Here is a 27,895-nt window from a genome sequence, read left to right on the forward strand (position 1 = left end):
TATACAAGGCTTCAAGGCTGAGAGAGGTAGTTCTTTTGTATAATACATAAAAATAAAGAGTCAAGCAAAATGAGAAAACATAAATATGTTCCAAACAAAAGAAACAGGACAAAGCCTCAGAAACAGACATAAATGATATGAAGATAAGTAATTTATCTGATAAGGAATTCAAAGTAATAGTCATAAAGATGCTCACTGAACTTGTAGAAGAAATGATGAAACAATAAGAACTTCAGGTAGAGGGATAAAACTTAAGAAAATACCAAAAAGAAGTCACAGAGTTTAAGAATGCAATAACTGAACTTAAAAATAACCTAGTGGGTTCAACAGCAGACTGGATGAAACAGAAATGGATCAGTGAACTGTGGAACTCACCTAGACAGAGTAACAGAGGAAAAAAGAAAAAAATGGCAATAACTGAAAGTACATTTGGGATAACATCAAGGGGATATAACATTTGTGTTTTAGGGATCACAGAAAGAGAAAAGAAAGTGACAAAAAACTTATTTGTAGAAATAATGGCTGAAAATTGCCTTAACCTAGGAAAGGAAACAGACTTCCAAATCCAGGAAGCCCAGAGAGTTCCAGATAAAATGAACCTAAAGAAATCCATGGCAAGATACATTATAATTAAAATGTCAAAAGTTAAAGAATCTAAAAGCATCATGACGTTTTTTTTTTTAACCAAATTGTTACATACTAGGGAAACCCCAAAGACTGTCAACAGATTTCTTAGCAAAATTTTTGCAAGCCAAAAGGGAATTGAATGATATATTCAAAGCACTGAAGGGAAAAACTTCAAACCAAGAATACTCTGCCTAGCAAGGTATCATTCAGATTGAAAGAGAGATAAAGAAAATTTTAGACAGAAGCTAAGGCATTCATCACTACTAACTGGCCATATAAGAAATATTAAAGAGACTTCTTTAAGCTGAAAAGAAATGGCACTAACAAATAATAAGAAAGACAAAAGTAAAAATCTCACTGGAAAATTTAAATATATAGTAAAGGAAGAGGACTAATCACTTATAAAACTATTAAGAATTTTGAAGACAAAAAAAAGAATTTTGAAGACAAAAGTAGTAAAATCAACTAAAACCATAATAGTTTAGAAATATATAAAAAGACATAAGGAGTGGCATCAATAACATAAAAGGGAAATAAAAATGTAGTTTTGGAATGTGTTCAAAAAGATAAAAAAATTGGCAGACCTTTAGCCAGACTTACCAAGAAAAAAAAAGGGTTCAAATAAATAAAAGCAGAAATAAAATTACAATTGGTGCCACAGGAATACAAAGAATCATAGATGACTAGTACGAATAATTATATACCAATAAATTGGACAACCAGGAAGAAATGGACAAATGCCTAAAAATTTATAATCTTCCAAGACAGAACCGTGAAGAGATAGAAAATCTGAATAGACCTATTTTGTTAAGAATATTGAATGAGTAACTCAAATCCTACCAAAAAAAAAAAAAAAGCCCACAAAAAACCTATCCGGGAACAGATGGCTTTACTGGTGAATTCTACCAAACATTCAAATAGCATTTAATTCCTGTGTTTCTTAAACTCTTTCAAAAAATTTCAGAGGAGAGAATACTTCCAAACTTGTATGCAACCAGCATATCTTGATACCAAAACCAGACTAGGACACCACAAAAAAAGAAAATTATAAACTAATATTCTTGATGATCACAGATGTAAAAATCCTCAAGAAAATATTAGCAATCTGAATTCAACAATATGTTAAAAGAATCTTACACCATCATGGGGTGGGATTTATTCAGGGATACAAGGATGATACAGCACCCATAAATCAGTCATGATAAACCACATTAACAAAATGAAAGATAAAAATCATATTATAATTCCAATAGATACAGAAAAAACATTTGACAAGATTAGAAAAAAATCTTAAAGTGTGTACAGAGTGAACATATCTCCACATAAAGACATATATGTCAAACCCACAGCCAACATTACTGCCAATGGTGAAAAGCTGAAAATTTTCCCTCTAAGATAAGGAACAAGACAAGGGTGTCTACTTTTGTTACTTTTTATTCAACATAGTATTGGAAATCCTAGCAGCAGCAATTAGGCGACAAAAGTGAATAAAAGGCAAACGAATTGGAAAGGGAGAAGCAACATTATTACTATTTGCAGATGACATGATACTGTATAGAAGAAACCAAGGACTCCACCAAAATGCTGTTAGAATTGATGAATTCAGTAAAAGTGCATATACAAAAATCTGTTGTGTTTCTATATAGTAATAAACTCTCAGAAAAATAAATCAAGAAAAAAATTCCATTTACATTTGCATCAAAAAGAATAAAATGCCTTGGATTAAATTTAACCAAGGAGGTGAAAGACCTGTACTCTGAAGGCTGTAAGACATTAATGAAAGAAATTGAAGAAGACACTAATAAATGGAAATATATTTCATGATCCCTGATTGGAAGAATTAATATTGTTAACAGACCCATGCTGCCCAAAGCAATCTACAGATTCAACGCAATCCCTATCAAAATTCCACTATTTTTCATGGAACTAGAACAAATAATTCTAAAATTGTCTGGAAATAGAACAGACCCTTAATAGCCAAAACATTCTTTAGAAAGAACAAAGCTGAACATAGCACACTCACTGATTTCAAAGTATACTCCCAAGCTATTATAATCAAAACAATATGGTATTGGCATTAAGAAAAGACACATAAATCAATGGAACACAATAGAGGGCCCAGAAATAAAGCCAAGAATATATGGTCAATATATATGCTTTATAGATTTACAACAACAGAGAGACCAGAATGTACAATGAAAGAAGACAGTCTTTATAATCAGTGGTGTTGGGAAAACTGGATAGCTAAATGCAAAAGAATGGAACTGGACTATATTACACCATATACAAAAATTAACTCAACATGGATTAAAGACATGAATGTAAAACCCAAAACCATAAACTAGAAGAAAACAGAGTTACTAAGCTCCTTAACAGTGATGTTAGCAGTTTTTTTGGATCTTTTCCCAAAAGCAGTGGAAACAAAAGCAAAAATAAATAATTGGGACTGCACCAAACTAAAAAGCTTTTGCATGCTGAAGGAAATCGTCAAAATGAAAAGACAAATTACTGAATGGGAAAACATTGTTACAAAGCATACATCTGATAAGGGATTAATACTCAAAATCTATAAAGAACTTATACAGCTCAACAATAAAACAAACAATTCAATTAAAAAGTGGACAGAGGGGGGATCCCTGGGTGGCGCAGCGGTTTGGCGCCTGCCTTTGGCCCAGGGCGCGATCCTGGAGACCTAGGATCGAATCCCACATCGGGCTCCCGGTGCATGGAACCTGCTTCTCCCTCTGCCTATGTCTCTGCCTCTCTCTCTATCTCTCTGTGACTATCATAAATAAATAAAAATTAAAAAAAAAAAAAAGTGGACAGAGGGCAGCCCAGGTAGCTCAGCAGGTTAGCCCTGCCTTGAGCCCAGGGCCTGATCCTCTAGACCCGGGATCCAGTCCCACATCGGGCTCCCTGCCTGGAGCCTGCTTCTCCCTCTGCCTGTGTCTCTGCCTCTCTCTCTTTCTCTGTGTCTCTCATGAATAAATAAATAAAATCTTTATTTTAAAAAAAGTGGACAGAGTATTTGAATAGTTTTTTTTCTAAGAAGACATAGAAAAGACAAACAGACACATGAAAAAATACTTAACATCACCAGTTTTCAGGAAAATGCAAATTAAAAACACGAGATATCACTTCACACCAGTCAAAATGGTTATTATCAAAAAGACAAAAAATAACAAGTGTTGGCAAGGCTGTAGAGAAAAGGGAGCCCTTGTGCATTGTTAATGGGAATGTAATTGGTGCAGCCAGTATGGAAGACAGTATGGAGGTTTCTTAAAAATTAAAAATAAAGCTACCATATGATCCAGAAATTCCACTTCTGGTTATCTATCCAATATCTATCCAAACAACATGAAAACACTAATTTGGAAAAAATAGACTGTATATATTAATTGTAGCATTATTTTCAATAGCCAAGTTCTAGAAACAGCCTAAATGTCCATCAACAGATTACTGGATAAAGAAGATGCGGAGTGTGTGTGTATGTGTGTGTAATGAAATATTGCTCAGCCATAAAAAAAATAATGAAATTTTGCTATTTATGATTACATAGGTGGAACTTAAGGGTATTATGCTAAGTGAAATAAGTCAAAAAGAAACAAATACTACATGATTTCACTTATATGTGAAATCTAAAAAACAAAACAAATGAACAAAATAAAGCAAAACCAAGACTCATAAATACAGACAACAGATTGATCATTGCCAGAGAAGAGAGTAGGGTTGGGGGATGGCAAAATGGGTAAATGGTATTTTGAAGTACTAACTTTCAGCTATAAAATAGATGTCATGGGAATGCAATGTACAACATAGAGAATATAGTCAATAATATTATATTAACTTTGTAAGGTGACAGACGATAACTAGACTTAATGTGATGACTCCTGTTTCACAATGTATACAAATTTCTAATCATTGTGTTGTATACCTGAAACTAAAATAATTTTACAAGTCACTTCTACTTCAATTTAGAAAAAGATTTTCTAGATGGCCATCAAGGAGATGGTTAATCATTAGCTAGTTATTAGTAAATTATATGCTACTTAGTGATGTGGTATATATACTGTAAAGGATTTTCAAGAAATAGATCATTTTAAAAGGTGAAAATTTAAAAACAGCAATCAAAATAGAAATAAAGCACTCTAGGGGCGTCCGGGTGGCTCAGTTGATTAAGTGTCTCCCTTCAGCTTAGGCCATGATCCTGGGACCCTGGGATTGAGCCCTGCATCACATTCAGCTCCCTGCTCATTGGGGAGTCTGCTTTTCACTCTCTTTCTGCTCCTCTCCACTTCTTGTGCTCTCTCTTTATCTCTATCTCAAATAAATTAATAAAAATCTTAAAAAAATAAAGCACTCTAAACCTTAAAAAAATTCTATTGTCATTTGTATTTTTAATTTTGGCCATTAGCTTCATTTACAACCTTCACTAAGAGTCAGTTTATTCTTCCAAATTCCTTTTTATATAGGGTTGCTCCATATTGCCTATCAGTAATATGCTGCTCATCTGCAAATAAAACCTCTCAGATACTCCATGCATCGCAGCATACCTGACCTGCCTTTCTGCTCCACATTGTTTATCTATCCTTTCATTCATCTCAAAATCTCAGAAGACATATTTTTTTGTTGCAGAAGCAAATCCTGCACCGTAGATCCCAGATCTTCTTACCTCAAGAGAAAATTTGCTCCTACACACCCTTTTCCCCTCTTTTGACATCTGTAATATAACCATAGCAAGAAATAAAGGCTTGAAGGAATACTTTAAATGTTAAAAAACTTGGACTGTTTCTGCATCCTAAGATTATACATCAGAGGGAGATTTTCTATTGTACTTGGAAGGAATGGGACTGTTTGTGCCTAGCAACCCCTACCCCACCCCAGCCATTCAGTTTACATGTTTAGAAGGGTGATCTTGAAACAAAGGGGCAGAATAAGTGTTCTGTAAAACTAAGTAACAGGAACTTTTAGTTTTCCTCTTGGCATACTGAGGAATAGAATGTTAGGTTCTGGAATCCATGGGAAAATGAGAATGAGATAGCAAGCAGTGGCTGACTGGGTCTTGAGAAAGATATGATCATGACTGAGTCCCCTTTGGAAAAAACAACAGAGTAACTGAGGAACACTGACTTGTTACTCAGTTTAAAGTTATTTCCTATTCTGTGTAGTGATGTCCTTTTGTCATAGCCAAACTTGAGCAATAGTCTGCTACAAGCCAGTGTTGTGTTTGTGAAGAATGAAGGAAGAAGGCTTTTTTACTCTTGGGATAAAGCACTATAGAAAGAAGGCAAGCAATCAGAAGCCAAAATTGACCAGTTCTGATCAGGAAATAAAGGGAGGTAGAGATGACAAGTAACAGCCAAAGGAATGTTAGCTTGCTCTACCCTGGGAATTCTTGCAAATACTGAGATTACAAGAGATAAATAGTGTGGCCTTATGATTGCTGAACTCTTCATTATCACACAATGTTCCACATATATATAGAACACTATATATATATATATAATATATTTAAGATTATATATATATATATAAGAAGTGTTCTAGGCAGTGTATCTTTTTTTTTCAAATTTTTATTTACTTATGATAGTCACAGAGAGAGAGAGAGAGGCAGAGACACAGGCAGAGGGAGAAGCAGGCTCCATGCACCGGGAGCCCAAACTGGGATTCCATCCCGGGTCTCCAGGATCGCGCCCTGGGCCAAAGGCAGGCGCCAAACCGCTGCGCCACCCAGGGATCTCGGCAGTGTATCTTTTTAAAACCAGTTTATCATTTGTCTTTGAAATGAAATATTTACTTTATTTACGTTTATTATAATTATTGATATATTTGGATGTATTCGTAATATCTTGTTTTATTTTGCTTTATTTTCCCCTGCTTATGCTTTATTTTCTTTCTTTTCTTGCTTCTTTTGGACTAATACATTTTTTAAAGATTTTTATTTATTCATGAGAGACACACACCCAGAGAGAGGCAGAGACATAGGAAGAGGAAGAAGCAGGCTCCATGCAGGGATCCCGATGTGGGACTCGATCTGGGATCTCCAGGATCACACCCTGGGCTGATGGCTGCACTAAACCGCTGAGCCACCCAGCCTGCCCCTAATACATTTTTTTAAATGATTAAATTTCCCCTAGCAATCATGCACTATAATTCTTGTCTCATCAATATAGTAAGACTAAAAAACTACAGCTCAGCTTTTAAGAAGCCTTTTGATTTTTTTTAAAGTCTCTGCCTCCATGCAACTACATAATTTGGCAAATATTTTAAGGAGAAAACTGTAGGTCAGACTCAGTGCTCCACTCCTATTTGTCATGGAGTTCTTGGCCCTTCAGGACTCTGGGTCTGCTCTCCAGTTCTATAAGAAAACCAAAGGCCCTGCTGATTGCTGTCTCCTAGCCTTAGCCTTCTGCCCCAAATCCAGATCCCCTATGTCCTGCATGCAGAATGGGCAAATTCTACTGGAGAAAAAGCATCTATAACTATCAGCTCATTTTTCCTGGGAATGTTGACTTCTCATCCTTAGTGCTTTCACTGCCTTCTCCTACTTTTAAACTTTTTGGGAGGTACATTATCTGCCCTTTCTGATTATTTTCAGTGGCAACAGTGGACCGCCACAAAGTACTTCATTGCATCTAAGCAGGAGTCCCTATTTAAGTTAAATGCAAATGAAAGGATGGTTCCCAAAGCTAGGAGGACTACAGATCATTTGGACTTTTTTTTTAATTTTTAAAAGATTTTATTTACTTATTTAAGACAGAGGCAGAGACATAGGCAGAGGGAGAAACAGGTTCCCTGCTGGGAGCCCAATGCAGGACTCCATCCCAGGACCCCGGATCACTATCTGAGCTGAAGGCGGATGCTCAACTATGGAGCTCCCAGGTGTTCTATCATTTGGGCTTTATTCAAGTGACCATAAAATTTATTATTCAATACCATAAAATCTTTAATAATGAAAAAAGTATTATTAATAATTACTATTAATAATTAGGTCAGAGTAATAGGTGAACACAGATGTGGTCACCCTAATGATTCACTGGTTCTTTCAGCTGCATTTATGACTTTTTTAGAAAAGATTTTATTTCTTTCTTTATTTGACAGAGAGAGACAGAGAGCACAGCAGAGGGAGCAGCAGGCAGAGGGAAAAGCAAGCATTCCACTGAATATGGAGCCCAATTCAGGGCTCAATCTCAGGACCCTGGGATCATGACCTGGGCTGAAGGCAGATGCTTAACTGACTGAACCACCCAGATGCCCTTGCATTTATCATTTTTATATAGTTCTTTTTCCTTCTTTGTTCCTCTCAAATATCAAATCGGCCCTTCCAGCTACCTCTTTTCAGGGTAGATATGAATATATGCAACATCTAGTGATGTTATTTTGTTTCTAAAGAAAGAAAGCTAAAACCGAGGGTTTGCTTTAAACAGATTTTTAAAAAATAAAATTGTAAAGGAAACACCTTAGGCAGAGGAAGTTCCCAAATAGTATATCTGAGATTCAAGTGGAATTGAAAAACAAAGGATATAATAAATATGGAAGGAATGCTAAACAAATATTAACCGTAAATGATGATAATAATATTTTGTAATGTTAGGAAAAATAAGCCAGAAATAAAGACATGACAAATATAGCCCATAGGTCTGGAAGTTAATGATAAGAATGAAAGTTTGTAAAGTTCATATATTAACCAGGGAAGAAATAAAAATATTGCTGAATTTTAGGTTCTAATACTTTTTTTCCAAATTTTTATTTAAATTCTAGTTAGTTAATGTATAATGCAATATTGGTTTCAGAAGTAGAATTCAGTGATTCATCACTTACATATAACAACTTGTGTTCATCATAACAAGTGTCTTCCTTAATACTCATCACCCATCTAGCCCATCCCTCACCCACCTCACTCCATCAGTTTTGTTCTCTATCATATCTTATGGTTTGTATCCTTCTTTCTCTCTCTTTTTAATTTCCCCTTCCCATATATTCATCTGTTTTGTTTCTTAAATTCCACATATCAGTGAAATCATTGTGTTTGTCTTTCTCTGACTGACTTGTTTCACTTACCGTAATACATCTAGCTCTATCTATGTCATTGCAAATGGCAAGATTTCATTCTTTTTGATGACTGAGTAATATTCCTGTGTGTGTGTGTGTGTGTGTGTGTGTGTGTGTGTATGTGTATACCACATCTTTATCCATTCATCAGTCAGATGGACATTTGGGCTTTTTCCATAGTTTGGCTATTGGCAATGCTGCTATAAACATCAGAATGCATGTACCTCTTTGAATAAATATTTTTGTATCCTTTGGGTAAGTATCTAGTAGTGTGCTTGATCATAGTAGGTTCTGATACTTTAAGCCTATGTATTACATTTTCTAGGAAGATTTTCAAAATTTAGGTGTTGGGCACAAAACTAATTTCAAAACTGAGAAGAGAAAAATAAAATCAGAAAAAAATAGCAATCTATATACTGTACAATGGAAATCAAGAAAGAAGAGAAAACAAAACATAGGAAAGGCAAGACAAAATATAGGAGATTTAACACAAAAATATGATTTTAATACATGAATCAACTACTCCAGTCAAAGAACTTATATTATTAGACTTGAAAAGATCTATCTATGCTGTTTTTAAGAGATATATTTTAAAATCTATAAACTGAAATTAAAGGATAGGAAAATATATGAAAATATATTAGGAAAACCTTGATCATTAGAAATAATATTACTTTATGTTAAGCTTTAAGGCAAAAAGTACACCTAAATAAGGTTATTATTGAATAATGACAAAACCCTAGGAATGAGAAGAATTGAATTTCCACAGTTGCCACATAATAGTATTTAACATGTCCAGTTTTCCACAGAAATATGAAACATGCAAATAACAAAATATGGCCCATTCACAGGATAAAAAGAAATTGAGAGAAACCAACCTTTAGGAAAACCAGATGTGGGATTTACTAGACAAAGACTTTAAATTAACTGTCTTAAATATGTTCAAAGAGCTAAAGGAGACCAAGATAATGAGGTCACACCAAAGAGAGAATAACAATACAGAAAAAGAAATTATGAAAAGGGCAACTAGAAATTCTGGAGTTGAAAAGTATAACTGAAGTGAAAAATCACTAGAGGATTTTAGAAGTAGATTTGAGCAATGAAAAGGAACATGATAGGTGAATTTATTTTTTTTGGTCTGAGGACTGTGGGAAACAGGCCTGCTGTATCATAAATAGATCTAAGAAAAGAGGCTGTTAATGTATAATCCTGAGAAATACCTCCCATGGCACAACAAAGAGAAGTTTCTACATAGAGAAGAACAGTAAGTCCTGAATGCAGGATGCAACCAACTGGAACACCAGAGTGGGCTGTTCATCATATTTGAAACTACCTTGTGCACCCTATATGGGAGGGATGTTTGTTAGAAGTTATTTTCAGCCTGTCTCTACATTAGACTTGATGTAAGGATCTCTCTTTTGAACATGTATAGCTAGGCAATGCACTTAATAAAAGTAGCAGCCTTTATGAGCTCAGGTCCTTTGCGGCTTTGCATGGGCTCCCTAATCCCCACACGACTTTGTGTCTGTCTCTTCTTTTATTCCACGTGCACATTGCACTTTCAGTTTCTGAACCTTCCAAGCCAGACTAGGAAGCAACAGAGGACCAAAAAGAGAAAAAAAAAATAGAATGAGCAGAGTCTAAGAGACCTGTGAGCCACCATCAAGCATACCAACATATACATAATAGAAGTTTCAGTGGGAAAGAAGTAAGAAAAAGGGACAGAGAGAATATTTGAAAAATTAATGGTTAAATATGTCATTAAGTTTGGTGAGAGACAAGCATCTATACATCTATTTGCAGATACTTGCTTTTAAATGCATCTGTTTGCAGATACTTGCAGATAATTCCAAAGAATCCATAAAAACCTCACAACAATTAGAGCTAATAAATGAATTTAGCAAAGTTGCAGGTTACAACATTAGCCATAAAAATCAGTTGTATTTCTATACAAGAGTAGTGAATTAAAAAAAATCAAGAAAACAATTTCATTTACAACAATGCCAAAAAGAATGAAATACTTTGGATTAATTTGACTAAGGTGTAAAAATTGTACACTGAAAACTACAAAGCATTATTGAAAGGAATTACAGAACTAGATGAATGGAAAAATGTCCCATGTTCATGAATCAAAGGGCTTGATATTATTAAGATGGCAATACTCCCCAAATTAATTTACAGAGTAATTCTATCAGAATTCTAAGGCAGCTCTTTTGCAGAAATTGGCAAACTGATTTTAAAATTCATGTAGAACTGCAAAGGACCAGAGTAGCCAGAATAATCTTGAAAAAGAAGAACAAAATTGGAGGACTCATAGTTCCTGATTTCAAAATTTACTGCAAAGCTAAAATAATCAAAAGAGTATGACAATAGCATAAAACTATACATATAGAACAGTGGAATAGAATAGAACCTAAAAGTAATCCTTCACATATATAATCAAATGATTTTTGACAAGAGTGCCAAGGCTATTTATTCAGTGGGGAAAAGGAATAGTCTTTTTTGCAGATTATATTGTGCCAATGGGTTATATACATTGAGTAAACTGAAGTTGGACCCTGCCTCACACCATATACAAAGTACAGCAAAATGGATTAAAGACCTAAATGTAAGGATTAAAACTATAAAAACCTTAGAAAAAAAATAAGGACAAATCTTCATGACCTTATAACAGATTTTTTAGATTAGTTCTTGTGTAACATGAAACAGAAATTTATTGTAATAATGTAAACTTGTTGATTATGCAGCATTATTCAGTGAATGTTTATCAGAAGATTGAAAGCAGTAAAGTCAAGTAGGATAGCCCATGGTGTTAACCTCTGTGGTCACAGAGCTGGGATGTGGGATTGCAGAGTGTGGGCCTAGAAGGGCGTACAGAAGGAATCCAGCCAAAAGGCTAAGGGGTTTCCTTCTTTAGGCTTTGTATTTGGCATTTATCTCTCTCTGAGGGTCAGGAAACTAGCCTGAGTCAGAGCTGATGACATGAACCTTGAGTCACTGATTTTCCTCCCAGAATAGAGATAGGTTTCCTGAAGGAAACCTCTAATGGTGCGTCATTTTAATTTGTACCCATTGTGCCCAGCACTTGCTCATGGGAGATGTAATAAAGATGTAGATGCTAACACAATGCATGTAGAAACTATTTCTGACCCACTGGTTTCATAGGATCATTTTACACAATTTCCTTATTCCTCTTCCAACCTCTTCCAACCCATATAGAATGTCTGGGATTAATCTCTTTAAAATTTTTAATTTGAAAGGGCTCTTTTCTCCATTGTCAAAATATTTCTTGTCCAAAGTGTGGTATGACTTGGACAATATGCTACTCAAATATTTACTGTAAATGCTCTCTCTTGAGTCCCCAGCTCTTAGATTCCTTATTTTTCTAGTCTAATTCCACAGAATCTAGGCCATTTTTCCTTAAGTGAAAAAACACAGAAGCCAAATACTCTGGGTTTGGTTAGAAGAATCTAAAGCTGAACCCTGACAACCTGAATCAGGTGTCACTCTCTTCCACCATATTCTCTTGACTTGAAGCTATTGTTAGGTGATTTGACCCTGCATGACGCTGCATAGGGGCTCAAAAATAAAACTGTGGAAGTGGTAAAATGCATAGAATTACAGGTGTGTCCTCTTGAAAGACATTTTAACCAATGAAAGTGGTAGCTTTTATGTCACATTGTTATTGCTCCTTGGGCATCCTGCTCCCATTGTTACTATAATCAAGTGCAGTGTTTGGTTTCCATTTCATCCATATGCTGCTGTGAGCTCTTTGATGAGCCTCATTCTACTCAAATATGATTTCTCTGTACATAACTTAGGACCTGGTACACAGGAAGACTCAATAAGTGTTTTCTGAGTGAATGATTTCCCCAGATTGTAATAGTAAGACTAATTGCTAGGTGTACTAATTGCTAAGTGTACTGATTGCACACTCTGAGTCATGTGCTATGCTAAGCACCTTAGATGTACTATCTCATTTAAATCCATAATGACTCAGTGAGGTTAATATTCTTTATCCTCATTTTACTGATTTATAACCAATGTTTTGACAAGTCAGTCTTTAAAATATATCTAAAATTTGATCACTTGTCATCACTTCACTAATCTTCACCTTGTCCAAGTCACCAAAGTTTTCTCACCTGGATATAGTGTTCCCTAAATATCAGTTAGCTCAAGGTGACTTATAGTGTTGTAATTATCTTTTATGTTTTCACAGAACTTTTCATCTGGCTCTAATCAGTTGTCAAAAAAGAAGTATAAAATCTACAGCCATCTAGCAGAAATTGTCTGTTTCTCTCTTTAATTCTGTCAATTTTGACATTATGTACTTAGAAACTCTGTTAGTAGGTACAGGGATATTCATTATTGTTTGTTTTTTAAAAAGGAATTATTTATCAATCTTAGCAAGAGAGCAAGAGTGAGCTCAAGTTGGGGGATAGGCAGAGCGAGAAGTAGAGAATCTCAAGTACACTCCTCACTGAGCAAGGAGTCTGACATGGGAATCTATCTCATAACCCTGAGATCATGACCTGAGCTAAAATTAAGAGTTGGATGCTTAACTGACTGAGCCAGCCAGGTGCCCCTCATTACTGTTTTGTCTTCCTTTTATTTTTTGAAATGTTTCTCTTTTTTCCTCATAATATCTTGCCCTCAAATCTATTTGATATTAATAGACCTACTGTAGTCTTATTCTTACTGTTTGTGTATCTTTTTCATCCACTTGCTTTAAACCTGTGTCTTTATATTTAAAGTAAATTTCTTGTAGGCAGCATATTGATGGATTTCTCTTCTACTCCATTCTGACAGCCTCTGCCTTTTAATTTGAATATTTAGTCTGTTAACAATTGATGTAATTATTGATATGATTGAATTTAGGTCTACCTTTCTACTATTTGTTTCACTTTGACTCTTGTGGTTTTTTTTTTATTTCTTCCCTCTTTCCAATTTTCTTTTTGATTAATTGAATATATTTTAGAATTTCATTTTAATTTACCTATTGGTTTTTTTATTTTGTTTTTTAAAATTCTTTATTAGTCCTCTCTCATGAAAAATCTGTACAATCACCACAAATAAAGTCACTGTGGCATCTTTACTCCTTCTGTTGTTTAATCCCCAGCTTACTGCTAGATTCTTCATTTCGTTTAGCCAGCATATACATTGGATTTTGCAGCCCCTGAATTTCTTCATTCTGTTCTTGTGTTCCTTTCACTGTTTTCTTGAGGCCTTTTCTGTCTCATACAGGCCATGTCTTGCAATTCTGTGTTTAAGTTATTTTTCTTTGCATAATCCAAGGAATTATGCCAAAGCCAGTTGTCTTGCCACCACCAAAATGGGTTCTGAATCCAAATACAAAGATGACATCTGGTGTGGTCTTGTACATTTTGGCTAGTTTTTCTGGAATTTCTGTCTTACTTTCTGTTGCCTTTCTGAAATGAAGACCATTGGTGACCATTAATTCCTGCTGAAGTAGCTGGTTGGTCATGAACTTCCTGGTCTAACTAGTTTCTGTGTCATTCATGATGGTGGCTGAACTTCAAGCAGCCAAGGAGGAAAAGGGCTACCTACTGGCTTTTTAGCTATACTTTTCTAAAGGCTTTTCTGGGGATGTTGGTTCACATCCCTAGCTTTTAGCAGTCTGCTTTCAATTAATTTTGTACTACTTCACATAACATGTGGAAACCTTGTAAGTACACAGGTCCATTTATTTACCTACTCCCCCTTGAGGCTATAGTTATCATATACATTACATCTACATATGCCCCACAATACAATGTAATAGTTTTTGGTCCAGATAGTTATGTGAATTTTAAAGAAATTAAGGAAAAACAGTCTTTTATATTTATATTTATATACAATGATCTTTTATTCCTTCCTGAGGACCTAACTTTCTACCTGCTTTTATTTCTCTTCAGACGGAAGAACTTATTTCAGTATTATTTTTTGACTGCAGATGTGATGGTGATGAATTCTCTTAGATTTTATCTGAAAATCTTCTTTCATATTCATTCATAAAAGATATTTTAGTTGGATATAGAATTCTGAGTTAATAGGTTACACACACACATACCCAGTACTTTAGAGATATCATTTTACTGTCTTCTGGCCCCAATTCCTATTAAGAGGAAGAAGCTGTCATTTACATTGTTGTTCTCTGTATGCAATGTATTATTTTTCTATGGTTGCTTTCAAACATTTTTATTTCATTTTTATTGGCTTAACCATGATGTAAATGGGAAGGGTTTTTCCTACTTATGTATCCTTTATGGCCTTCACTGGTCTTTTAAAATTTGTGAATCTATGACTTAATGCTAAATTTGAGAATTTTAGCCATTTTCCTCCTCTCAATTCTCTCTACTCCTTTTCAGATATCCAATTACATACATGTTAGAACTTTTGATATTGTCCTATTGTTCCACAAGGCTCTATTAACTTAAAAAAATTTTTTTTCCTGTGCTCTTCAAATTGGATAATTCCTATTGCTCTATTTTTAAGTCCACTGCTTCTTTTCTCTGCTATTTCAGTCTGTTCTCAGGTCCATCCTGTGAATTTTTTATTTCAGCTATTTTGTTTTTCAGTTTGAGAATTTCCAGTTGGGCTTATAAAAAACTGTCTCATTTCTTCTGCTGAAATTTCCCATCTTTTTATTAATTGTGAGTATTTCCCTTTATATCACCAAGCACAGCTTCAGCTATAAACTTCAAAATAATTATCAGCTAATTCCAACATCAGGGCAATTCTAGATTTTTTTATGTTGATATTTTCTCTTATAAATTAATCATATTATCTCTGCTTTGTTGAATGTCATGTAATTTTGGATTATACCCTCAATATTGTGAATTATATATTGTAGGAGCTCTGGAATCTGAGCGTTCCTATGAAGAATATTGATTTTTAAAAGAATATAGTTAACTTTTCCTCTTCAATGGGTGTAGATCAAATTTTAGTTCAGTTCTTTTAGTCTTAACTGATCTACTTTGAGTCTTTCCCCAATATACATGATCAAGGGTCAGAGATTTGAGCAAATTTTATACCCAGAATTTTGGACTTTCACTTTTTGGCTTTTTTCTTCCTGAGATCTCCTCTCTACCTTTCCAGTGGATGTGTTACCCTAAACTCAAACCCTCTTTTCTGTTTCCTAAGGCAGTAAAAACTACAGTTTTCTATCAGAGTATTATCTACTGCACATAGCTAAAGGCTACACTAACGAAATGGGAGATTGATTTTTCTTCCCTTCTGTCAAGTATTGACCCCCTTCAGTTCATGATTCAGTTTCCTTTAAGTATTTATATTTATATTTTGTTCAGAGTTGATAGTTAACTACAAGAGTATTGGTTTGGTAATTAATCTTATTGGTATTGGTTCTTTGCTTTCCATTATTATTTTTTTGGTTAATCTTTTATTGTAAAATAAAACACAGATACTGAAAACTACCCAAAATAATTGTATAGCTGAATGAATCGTTATGAAGTGAATACCCTTGTAACAGTCTTCCAGAGCAAGAAACAGAATTCTGTCACTCACCTCAGAAGCCCCTTCCACATGCCCCATCCTATTATAATTCTGTCACTCCTCTCATAATTAACAACTACCTTGACATATATAGCAAACATTATCTTGCACTTTTTATTTTTGTCTTCCAAATATTTATTTCTAGACACCATAATTTAGTCATATTTTAAAGTATTTTTCATGTATTGGTTCTCCCTTAATTTCTTTACAATGAATATATTGAATTCTGGTTGTTTAACCTCTAGTGTTTCTTTTCCCTTTTACTTCTTGGGCTATCACTCTTTAAAGTGTTATATAGCTTACTAATTGATCTCATTTATTTCCTCATCCTCCTATTTAAATATAAGCCTCATGAGTTTTTGTATGTTTTATTTACTATTTCATTTTCAATACCTAGGACAGGGCCTGGCACAGAGTAGGCACTGAATAACTATTTGTTGAATGAATGAATGAATGAATGAATGAGAAGCATAATTTCTGCATTGTGTTGTTTTCCTTCCTCATATTTTCAATATTGAATAGTTAAAATTTGAAAATTACTCTGGCAACATTAGAATTCCAGTATATTACTTAAAGAAAATGCCCATCCTCTGGAAAAACTTACAAGTTGTAATAGCCTCTCTTGTTTTTACAACTCAATACACTCATTCAATCAACAGATATTTACTGAACACCTCTGAAGTGCCAACCACTAGTCTATACACAGAACATACGTCAGTAAAAATGGAAGAAAAATCCCCCGACCTTGGGGAGCTTATATTTGAGTGAGGGAAAAATAATATAAGCATATAGATGTATGATATATCAAGCTGTGGTAAAACCTATAAAGAAAAATAAAGCTTGATAAGAGCACAGATTATGTCAAGGTCTGGTATTTTAAAAAGACTGATCAGGGAAGTCTTCTTTAGGTAAGTAACATTTAAACAGAAATTTTAATTAAATGAGGAGAAATTTACTTATTTATCTGGAGAAAAGCTCCAGGCAGACAGAACAGCAGATGTAGAAGCCTTGAGGCAAGCTAATATGTTCAAGGAAGAATAATGAATGCAAAATGTCTGACGGTTAGTGCATGAGGAGAAGAAAAGGAAGAGAGATCAGAGTAGGCAAGGGGCCAAGCTATGTAGGGCATTGTGGACCATGGTAAGGACTATGAATTTTATTTTATGTATGATGAAATCTATGGGAGGATGTTTGGTAGTCATTTGACATTCTGTAACTTATGTTTTTAAAAAGTTATTTGTCTGCTATAAAAACTTAGAGACAAGAGTGGACAAGAGTCTTGTTTTTGTTTTTGAGGAATTCAGTTTGGGGCTATTACAATAATCCAGGAAAGTGATGATAATGGCTTAGATCAAAGGGTAACAGGACTTTGGGGTATATTTTGAAGATGTAAGCAGTAGGATTTTCTAAAAATTGCAGGTGAAATGTGAAAATAGAGCATCAATGATAATACCAAGATTTTGGTCCTCCCAAGGGGTTGAGGAGGTGTCACTAACTGAGATACTGAGGAACAGGGAGAGACCAAGTTAATCTGGGGCTGAATTAAATGTAAGACGTCTACTAGGCATCTACTAGGGGATGCAAGTGTATGCTGGAAATGTAATGATGTTTAGCGTATTGAAAGTTTTTTTAAAAAACTTAAAAGAAAATCATATAACTTGTTGAGGTGCATTGGGAGGTGTCTTAGTCTCCTTCAGCTACCATAACAAAATACCATAGACTAGGTGGCTTAAACAACAGAAATTTATTTCTCACAGAAATTTGTGGCCTCTTCTCTTGACTTGCAAGTGACTGCATCTTGCTATGTGCTCACATGACCTCTTCTTTGAGTATGTGTGGAGAAAAAGTGCAAACTTTCTGTTGTCTCTCTTCTTTTAAGAGGAATAATACTATCAGACACCATGGCTTCATCCTCAGTACCTCAGGATCTAACTCTAATTACCCCTAATGCCCCATTTCCAAGTAACATCACATTGGGGATTAGGGCATCAATATATGGATTTTGGGAATGCAAACATTCTGTCCATAACAGAAAGGAGTGTAGACTGTGAAGAGCAGATATCTGAAGATGAAATCCTGAAGCATTCCAACATTAATGGATTGGAGAGAGTCTAACAACTAAGGTAAGAAGAAGCTTGAATAAGTAAGAAGAAAGCCAGGAAAATGTTATGTCTTGAAAGTTAAATGGAAAAAGTATTTAAGTGTTGCTACTGTGTCAAATTTCTTCAAAAAAAGTTAGGGGAGAATGTGACTAAGCACTCTTCATTGGTTCTGACAGTGTGGAGATAATGATTATCTTACCAAGAGCTGCTTTAGTTGGAGGATGGAGACAAAAGCCTTAAAGAGAGAGAACAGGACAAATGCAGAAATCATGTAGGTAACTCCAAGAATTTTGCTGAAAAAAAGATGGTAGATAGAGGGGTGATGTGGACCTAAAGAAGGATATTATGAGAGATTATTGCAACAGTTTGTATGTTGATATGAATTAGAGAGTAGAGAAGGGGAATGCGATGATGAAGGTAAAAGGAGTAATCACAGTGTCAAAATCTTTGAGCAGACCTAGGGGGATGGGATCTAATGCACACATGGAATAGCTAAGCTCATATCCATTATTTTAAAAAGGAAGGCAGAGTACGTGGCATAGATGGATGTGGGAAGATATGAAAGTTCTCTTTTATTTTCTTCAAGGGAAAACAAGAAAGATCGTGAACAGAGTGAGGAAGGTAAAGAAGTTGCTAAATGTTAACAGAATTGAAAAAATACTGGATAATCTTGAGGACCACTTTATTTGAGGGTCTTACATTTAAAGTGAGACCTTTAGCTAGCTGACTGTTTTTCTTGGACTACGTTCATACACTTTGGTGAAAGTGCTGAGTAAACAGAGAATTGGATATAACAAAGGTTGGAATACGTTAGATGAGAATGATGAAGGGAGATAGGAGCAAAGGAGCTGAGAATGTATGCAAGAAAGTGATAAAAATGACTGATAATGAAATGTCAACTAGATGAGAAGAAAGTGAGAATGCAAATTATGGATAGTACAAAGGTGGTAATATCAGTGAGTTGAAGGTGCTAGTGAGTTCAAAGACTTGTGGGAATAGGAAAAATAGCTGACTGGAAAGAAGTTATGTTTGAAATACAGATTTCGTTAATGGTACAATAATTACTTTCAGGCATGACCATTGGAAGGAGTACCTTTAGTGGATTGGAAGACAACTTCACCGCAGGTGAAGAGATATAACTTAGATATTGCTTGGATTACCTTCATGTGTACTAGAATCACCAATAATTATGACAAGATAAATGATGGAGAATGACTAAGTTAGTAATCAAATCTTTAATGAAGAAGAAATGTTATACAGGATGATGATTATAATATGGCTGAAATAAGGCATGGGAGATTCGGTGGATGGGATAGTCTGAAACAGCATACATTTCTTTCTCTTTTTTTTTCATTTTTAAAATTTAAATTCAATTAGCCACATATATCAATAATTTCAGATGTAGAGTTCAGTAATTCATCATTTGCATATAATGCTCAGTGTTCATCACATGCTCCCCTTAATGCCATCACCCAAATTAACCCATCCCCTAGCCACCTCCCCTTTAGCAACCCTCAGTTTGTTTCCTTTACTTAAGAGTCTCATGGTTTTTCTCCCTCTCTGATGAATTTCCATTCAGTTTTTCTTCCCTTCCTCTATGATTTCTGTATTGTTTCTTATATTCCACATATGAGTGAAATCATATGGTAATTGTTTATTTTACTCAGTATGTTATGTTTAAGTTATAGTTTCATTATTTTTTGTGGCTAAATAATCATATTCTTCATCCATTCATCAGTCAATGGACATTTGGGCTCTTTTCATAATTTGGCTATTGTTGATTATGCTGCTATAAATATTGGGGTTCATGTATCCCTTAGAATCAGCATTTTTGTATCCTTTGGGTAAATACCTGGTATTTCAATTGCTGGATCATAGGATATTATTTTTAACCTTTTGAGGAACCTCCATTCTGTTTTTCAGAATGGCTATACCAGTTTGCATTCCCACCAACAATATTAGAGGGTTCCTCTTTCTCTGCATCCTCAAAAACACCTGTTGTTTCCAGTGTTGTTAATTTCAGCCTTTCTGAGTGGTGTGAAGTGATATTGTTGTTTTGATTTGTATTTCTCTGGTGATGAATGATGTTGATAATTTTTTAATGTATCTATTGGCCATCTGTATGTCTTGTTTGGAGAAATGTCTGTTTACATATTCTCATTTTTAAGTGGATTATTTGTTTTTGGGATGTTTCATAACATAATTTGGGGTACTAACCTTTTTTTTTTATTAAAGATTTTATTTATTTATTCATGAGAGACACAGAAAGAGAGAGAGGCAGAGACACAGGCAGAGGGAGAAGCAGGCCCCATGCAGGGAGCCTGATGTGGAACTGGATCCCGGGTCCCCAGGGTCACCCACTGGGCTGAAGGTGGCGCTAAACCGCTGAGCCACCCAGGTACTAACCTTTTATCAGATATGTCATTTGCAAATATCTTCTCCCATTCAGGTTGCCTTTTAGTTTTTTTAATTGTTTCCTTTACTGTGCAAAGGCTTTTAATCTCAATGAAGTCTGAGTAGTTTAATTTTGCTTTTGTTGCTCTTGTCTCAGGAGACTTAATCTAATAAGAACTTGCTATAACCATGCCAAAGAGGTTACTGCCTGTGTCCTCTATGATTTTGATGGTTTTAAGTCTCAGATTTAGGTCTTTCATCCATTTTGAATTGTTTTTGTGTAGTGTAAGAAAGTGGTCCAGTTTCATTCTTTTGCATGTTGCTGTCCAGGTTTCCCAACACCAGTTGTTGAAGAGACTTTTTTTTCAATTGGATATTCTTCCTTTCTTTGTAAAAGATTAGTTGACCATAATGTTGTGGGTCCATTTCTGAGTTTTCTATTCTACTGTATTGATATATGTGTCTGTTTTTGTGCCAGTGCCATATTGTCTTGATGATCACAGATTTGTAATATAGTTTGAAGTCGGAAATCTGATGCCACCAGCTTTGGTTTTATTTTTCAACATTTCTTTGGCTCTTTAGGGTCTTTTCTTGTTCCCTATAAATTTTAGGATTGTTTGTTCCAGCTCTGTGGAAAATGCTCATTGTATTTGGAAACGGATTGCATTAAATGGGTAAAATCCCTTAGGTAGTATAGATATTTTAACAATATTTATTCTTCTAATCCATGAGGATGGCATGTTTTTTCATTTCTTTGTGTCATCTTTGATTTCTTTCGTCAGTGTTTTATAGTTTTCAGAGTGCAGGTCTTTAACTTCTTTGGTTAGGTTTATTCCTAGGTATCTTATAGACTTTGGTACAATTGTAAATGGGATCAATTCCTTGATTTCTTTTTCTGCTGATTCATTATTGGTATATAGAAATGCAACTGATTTCTGTACATTGATTTTGTATCCTGCAACTTTACTGAATTCATGTATCAGTTCTAGCAATTTTTGGTGGATTCTTTGTGTTTTCTATGTAGAGTATTATCTTTTTGCAATAGTGAGTGTGACTCCTTTGTCAATCTGTATGCTTTTTATTTCTTTTTGTTGTCTGAATTCTAAGGCTAGGACTTCTACTACTATGTAAAATAACCATGATGAGAGTAGACATTCCTGTCTTGTTCCTGACTGTAGAGGTAAAGCTTTCAGTTTTTCCTCATTGAGGATGATATTAGCTGTAGATTTTCTAGATATAATCTTTATAACATTGGTGTATGTTCCCTCTATCCCTACTTTGTTGAGGGTTTTTTTTATCATGAATGGATGTTATACTTTTCAAATGCTTTTTCTGCGTCTATTGAAGTGATCGTATCATTCTTATCCTTTCTTTTATTAACGTAGTGTATTGTTTGATTTGCAAATATTTAATCACCCTTGAAACCCAGGAATAAATCCCACTTGATTGAGGTGAATGACTATTTTGGATTTGATTTGCTAGTTGAGAATTTTTGCATCCATGTTCATTAGGGATATTGGTCTGTAGATCTCATTTTTAGTGAAGTTATTCTCTGGTTTTGGAATCAGGGTAATGCTGGCCTCATTGAATGAGTTTGGAAATTTTCCTTTTGCTTCTATTTTTTGAATAGTTTGAGAAGAATAGGTATTAACTCTTCTTTCAATCATTGGTAGAACTTCCCTGAGAAACCATTTGGCCCTAGACTTGTGTTTATTGAGAGACTTTAATTACCAATTCAGTTTCCTCGCTGGTTATGAGTCTGTTGAAGTTATTAATTTCTTTCTTTCATTTTTGGTTGTTGATATGTTTCTAGGCATTTATCTATTTCTTCCAAATTATCCACTTTTTGGCTTATAATTTTTCATAATGTTCTTTTTTAATTGTTTGTGTTTTTGTGGTGTTGGTTGTTATTTCTCCCCTCTCCTTGGTGATTTTATGTATTTAAGTTCTTTCTCTTTTCTTTTTGATAAGGCTAAGAGTTTATCAATTTTATTAATTTTTTCAAAGAGCCAATTCCTGGTTTCATTGTTTTATTCTACTGTTTGTTCTTGTTGTTGTTGTTGTTGTTGTTATTTCTATAAAATTTATTTCTGCTTTAATCTTTATTGTTTCCCTTCCTCTGCTGGCTTTAGGCTTCATTTGTTGTTCTTTTTCTAGCTCCTTTCGGTACAAGGTTAGGTTGCTTACTTGAGATTTTTCTTATTTCTTGAGGTAGGCCTGTTTATTATATGACTGCTTTTGCTGCTTCTCAAAGGTTTTGGGCTGTTATGTTTTCATTTTCATTTGTTTCCATGTATTTTTTAAAATCTCTTCTTTGGTTTTATAGTTGATCCATTCTTCTTTCATAGGATGATACGATGTTCCTTAACTTCCATGTATTTGTGGTCTTTCCAAATTTTTTCTTATGGTTGACTTCAGGTTTTATTGCATTGTGGTCTGAAAATGTGCATGGTATGATTTCAATCCTTTTGTTGAGAACTAATTTGCATCCTAGTATGTGGCATATTCTGGAGAATGTCCTATGTGCACTTGAAAAGAATGTGTGTTCTGCTGCTTCAGGATAAAATGCTCTGAATATATCTGTGAAGTCCATTTAGTCTAGCATGTCATCCAAGCCCTTGTTTCCTTGTTGATTTTCTGCTTACATGATCTGTCCATTGCTGTAAGTAGGGTGTTAAAGTCCCTTACTATTATTTTATTATTATCAGTGATATTAATGTTTGATATTAATTGCTTTATACACTTGGGTGATCTCAAGTTGGGGCACAAATATTTACAATTGTTAGATCTTCTTGTGGGATAGTGCCCTTTGTTATGGTATAGTGCTCTTCTTCAACTCTTATTCAGTCTTTGGTTTAAACTCTAGTTTGTCAGATATAAGTATTGCTACTTTGGGTTTCTTTTGATGTCCATTTGCATGACAAATGGTTCTCCATCCCCTCACCTTTAACCTGCAAATGTCTTTAGGTTTAAAATGTGTCTCTTCAGTCCTTCAATAAATGGTGCTGAGAAAATTGGACATCCACATGCAGAAGAATGAAACTAGACCACTCTCTTGCACCATACACAAAGATAAACTCAAAATGGATGAAAGATCTAAATGTGAGACAAGATTCCATCAAAGGCAGGCGCTAAACCGCTGCGCCACCCAGGGATCCCAATTCCATCAAAATCCTAAAGGAGAACACCTTCTTGAACTCGTCCACAGTAACTTCTTCCAAGATATATCCATGAAGGCAAGAGAAACAAAAGCAAAAATGAACTATTGGGACTTCATCAATATAAAAAGCTTCTGCAGGGATCCCTGGGTGGCGCAGCAGTTTGGAGCCTGCCTTTGGCCCAGGGCGCGATCCTGGAGACCCGAGATTGAGTCCCACGTCGGGCTCATGGAGCCTGCTTCTCCCTCTGCCGGTTCATGGAGCCTGCTTCTCCCTCTCTGTGTCTCTGCGCCTCTCTCTCTCTCTCCCTGTGACTATCATAAAAATTTTTTTAAATAAATAAAAATAAAAAGCTTCTGCACAGCAAAAGAAACAGTCAACAAAACTAAAAGACAACCTACAGAATGGGAGAAGATGTTTGCAAAGGACATATCAGATAAAGGACTAGTATCCAAGATCTATAAAGAACTTCTTAAACTCAACAGCAAAGAAATAAACAATCCAATCATGAAAAGGGCAAAAGACATGAACAGAAATCTCACAGAGGAAGACATAGACATGGCCAACATGCACATGAGAACATGCTCCGCATCACTTGCGATCAGGGAAATACAAATCAAAACCACCATGAGATACCACCTCACACCAGTGAGAATGGGCAAAATTAATAAGGCAGGAAACCACAAATGTTGGAGAGGATGTGGAGAAAGGGGAACCCTCTTGCACTGTTGGTGGGAATGTGAACTGGTACAGCCACTCCGGAAAACTGTGTGGAGGTTCCTCAAAGAGTTAAAAATAGATCTGCCTTATGACCCAGAAATTGCACTGCTGGGGATTTACCCCAAAGATACAGATGCAGTGAAATCCTGGGACACCTGCACCCCGATGTTGATAGCAGCAATGTCCACAATAGCCAAACTGTGGAAGAAGCTTCGGTGTCCATCGAAAGATAAATGGATAAAGGAAATGTGGTTTATGTATACAATGGAATATTAGCCATTAGAAACGACAAATACCCACCATTTGCTTTGACGTGGATGGAACTGGAGGGTATTATGCTGAGTGAAATAAGTCAATCGGAGAAGGACAAACATTATATGATCTCATTCATTTGGGGAATATAAAAAATAGTGAAAGGGAATAAAGGAGAAAGGAGAAAAAGTGAGTGGGAAATATCAGAAAGGGAGACAGAACATGAAAGACTCCTAACTCTAGGAAACGAACTAGGGGTGGTAGAAAGGGAGGTGGGTGAGGGGTGGGGGTGACTGAGTTATGGGCACTGAGGGGGGCACTTGATGGGATGAGCACTGGGTGTTATGCTATATGTTGGCAAATTTAACACCAATAAAAAATAAATTTATTTTAAAAAAATAAAAAAATAAAATGTGTCTCTTATAAGGCAGCATATAGATTTTTTTTTAAAAATCCATTCTGACAGCCTGTGTGTTTTCATTGGAGCATTTAGTCCATTTACATTCAGAGTGATCATTGATAGGAATTTAACGCCATTTTATTACTTGTTTTGTATTGTTTCTGGAGATTGTCTATGTTGCTTTCTAGTCCTTGTTGCTTTTATTTTTTAAGATTTTATTTATTTATTCATGATAGACATAGAGAGAAAGAGGGAGGCAGAGACACAAGCAGCGGGAGAAGCAGGCTCCTTCCAGGAGGCCAACGCGGGACTCGATCTGGGGACTCCAGGATCACACCATGGGCCAAAGGCAGGCACCAAACCGCTGAGCCACCCAGGGATACCCTCCTTTTTGCTTTTGTCTTTCTTTTCCACTCATTGTCTCCTTTAATATTTCTTGGAGGGCTGGTTTAGTGGTCACAAACTCCTTTAGTTCTTGTTTCTCTGAGAAAATCTTTATCTCTCCTTGTATTCTGCTTAGATAGCCTTGCTGGATAGAGTGTATTCGGCTGCGGACTTTTTCTGATTCAGCATGTAAAATATATCATACCACTCCCTCTTGCCATCACATTTCTGCGGAGAGATCTGCTGCTAACCTTATTGGTCTTCCCTTGTAAATTAGGGACTTCTTTTGTCTTGCTGCTTACAGGATTTTTCTTTATTTCTATATTTTGCAAATTTAAATATAATAGGTATTGGTGTTGGCCTGTTTTTTATGGTTTTGATGGAAGTTTTTTGTGCCTTCTGGATCTGGATGCCTGTACTTTACTAGATTAGGGAAGTTTCAGCTCTAGTTTCCTAGAGTAAAACTTCTGCCCCCTTTCCCCTCTCTTCTTCTGGGACTTCCATGATACAAATGTTATTATGCTTGATGGAGTCACTGAGTTCTTTAAGTCTACTTTTGTGTTCCAAGATTTTTCTTCCCGTTTTGTTCAGCTTCATTATTTTCCATAATTCTATCTTCTGTATCACTGGTTTGTTCCTCTGCTTCACCCGTCCTTGAGGTCAGTACATCCAGAAGGCTTTGAATCTCGGTTATTGCATTTTTCATTTTGGCCTGATTAGTTTTTAGCTCTTTTAGCTCTATTATAAGAGTTTCCCTGATGTCTTCTATGCTTTTCTCAAATCCAGCAAGTATCCTTTTGAATGTTGCTTTAAATTCTGGATGAGGCATATTACTTATATCTGTATTGATTAGATCCCTGACTGTGACCTTTTCTTGTTTTTTCTTTTGGGATGAATTCCTCTGTCTTGGCATTTTCTAGGTCTCTGTTTTCTTCTCTGTGTTAATAAAGCCTGTTTGTTATGTTTTCCTGCTTCTGAGAATAATGGCTTTGTAAAGAAGAGGTCATATAAAATCCAGGCTTGACACTTCAGGAAGTGCCTCTGGTATGTGCTGTGTGTACTCTGGTGCTGTGTTTTGGCTTCTCTATCTCTCAGATCAGTCCTATGCAGAGTTTCCTCTTGACTGAAGTTTCCTTTTGGTCCTTGGCCAGAGTGTGGGAGTTTTAACGAGGTATGCTCTGGGCTTGCTTAAAAAGACCTGATGCTATTTCCATTAGAAATGAAGCTTTGCCAAACTCTCTGGCCAGCAGATATGGTACATGTAGGGTTTGTTGTTGTTGTTGTTGTTGTTGTTGTTGTTGTTGTTTTCCTGGTTTTCTGGGGAGAGACTTGCTGTGCTGGTCATTAGGCACACTTGCCCTAGAAAAGCAGTACCAGTGGAGCACAGGAGATAGGACTTAGTGTAGGCAGATTTTGCAGCCAGTGTTGGTACTGTGCTGTTTACTGAAGTTGGTTTATGCTGATGGGCAAAGGGGTTGAAATGGTGTCAGCCCATACCTTTGTCCAAGGAGAGGGGGGTCCATGCTTGTTGCTCTCAGGGAAGCGCTTTCAGTGGAGTGAATAATTTCTCCCTGATGCATAACAAGTTGTTTTGTATTTTTTTTCAGATCACTGAATTCACCGTGTCTCTGGGTCATTTGCCTGCCTGGAGCACTGTAGTACACCTTGGGCTCTAGACTAGCCAGTCTGCTGCCTTTTCAAATTCCAAACTTCAGGGACCTGGTGTGGCAGGGATCTGTGCTGGTCCTCTGGTAAAGGGTCTCTCTGCTCTAGGACTGAGGCAGGTTTGACCGAAAAGGGCAGTCATATCAGAGTGTGTGGGCAAGGGATTTGGAGCAAACTGGCTAAGGAGCCTGTGCTGGTTAGCTACCCTGAGCTGATGTCTCTGCAGCTATGCTGAGGTGCTGGTGAGGGAAATAGTACCTGCTGGGTTCTTTTATTCTTGAGGAGGCAATACCATCTCTTACAGATGTGCTTGAAAAAGGACAAAGAGTCTCTCTCCCTTAGCCACTTATGCAATCCTCAGATCAGGCAGTCTGCCCTGAGATTGCCTGCCTGCCTCTGTTCAAGGAGTAAGGCAGTGTCCTCAGGTCTCTATCCCACCCAATTTCAGGGATCTCTGAAACTCCAGTCTTTGAGCTCCCACTGAGAACAAAAACTCATGAATCTCAGTCCCTCTCATTTTCCCAGCCAATGACTTTGAGAGAATTGTGCTCCTTGTGCTTATTTCTATGCATTCCTCTCCACACCTTTCTCTCTTTAAAAAAAAATTTATTGGAGTTCAATTTGCCAAC

This window comes from Vulpes vulpes, chromosome 12 (assembly GCF_048418805.1).
Source record: "Vulpes vulpes isolate BD-2025 chromosome 12, VulVul3, whole genome shotgun sequence".
NCBI lineage: Eukaryota > Metazoa > Chordata > Mammalia > Carnivora > Canidae > Vulpes > Vulpes vulpes.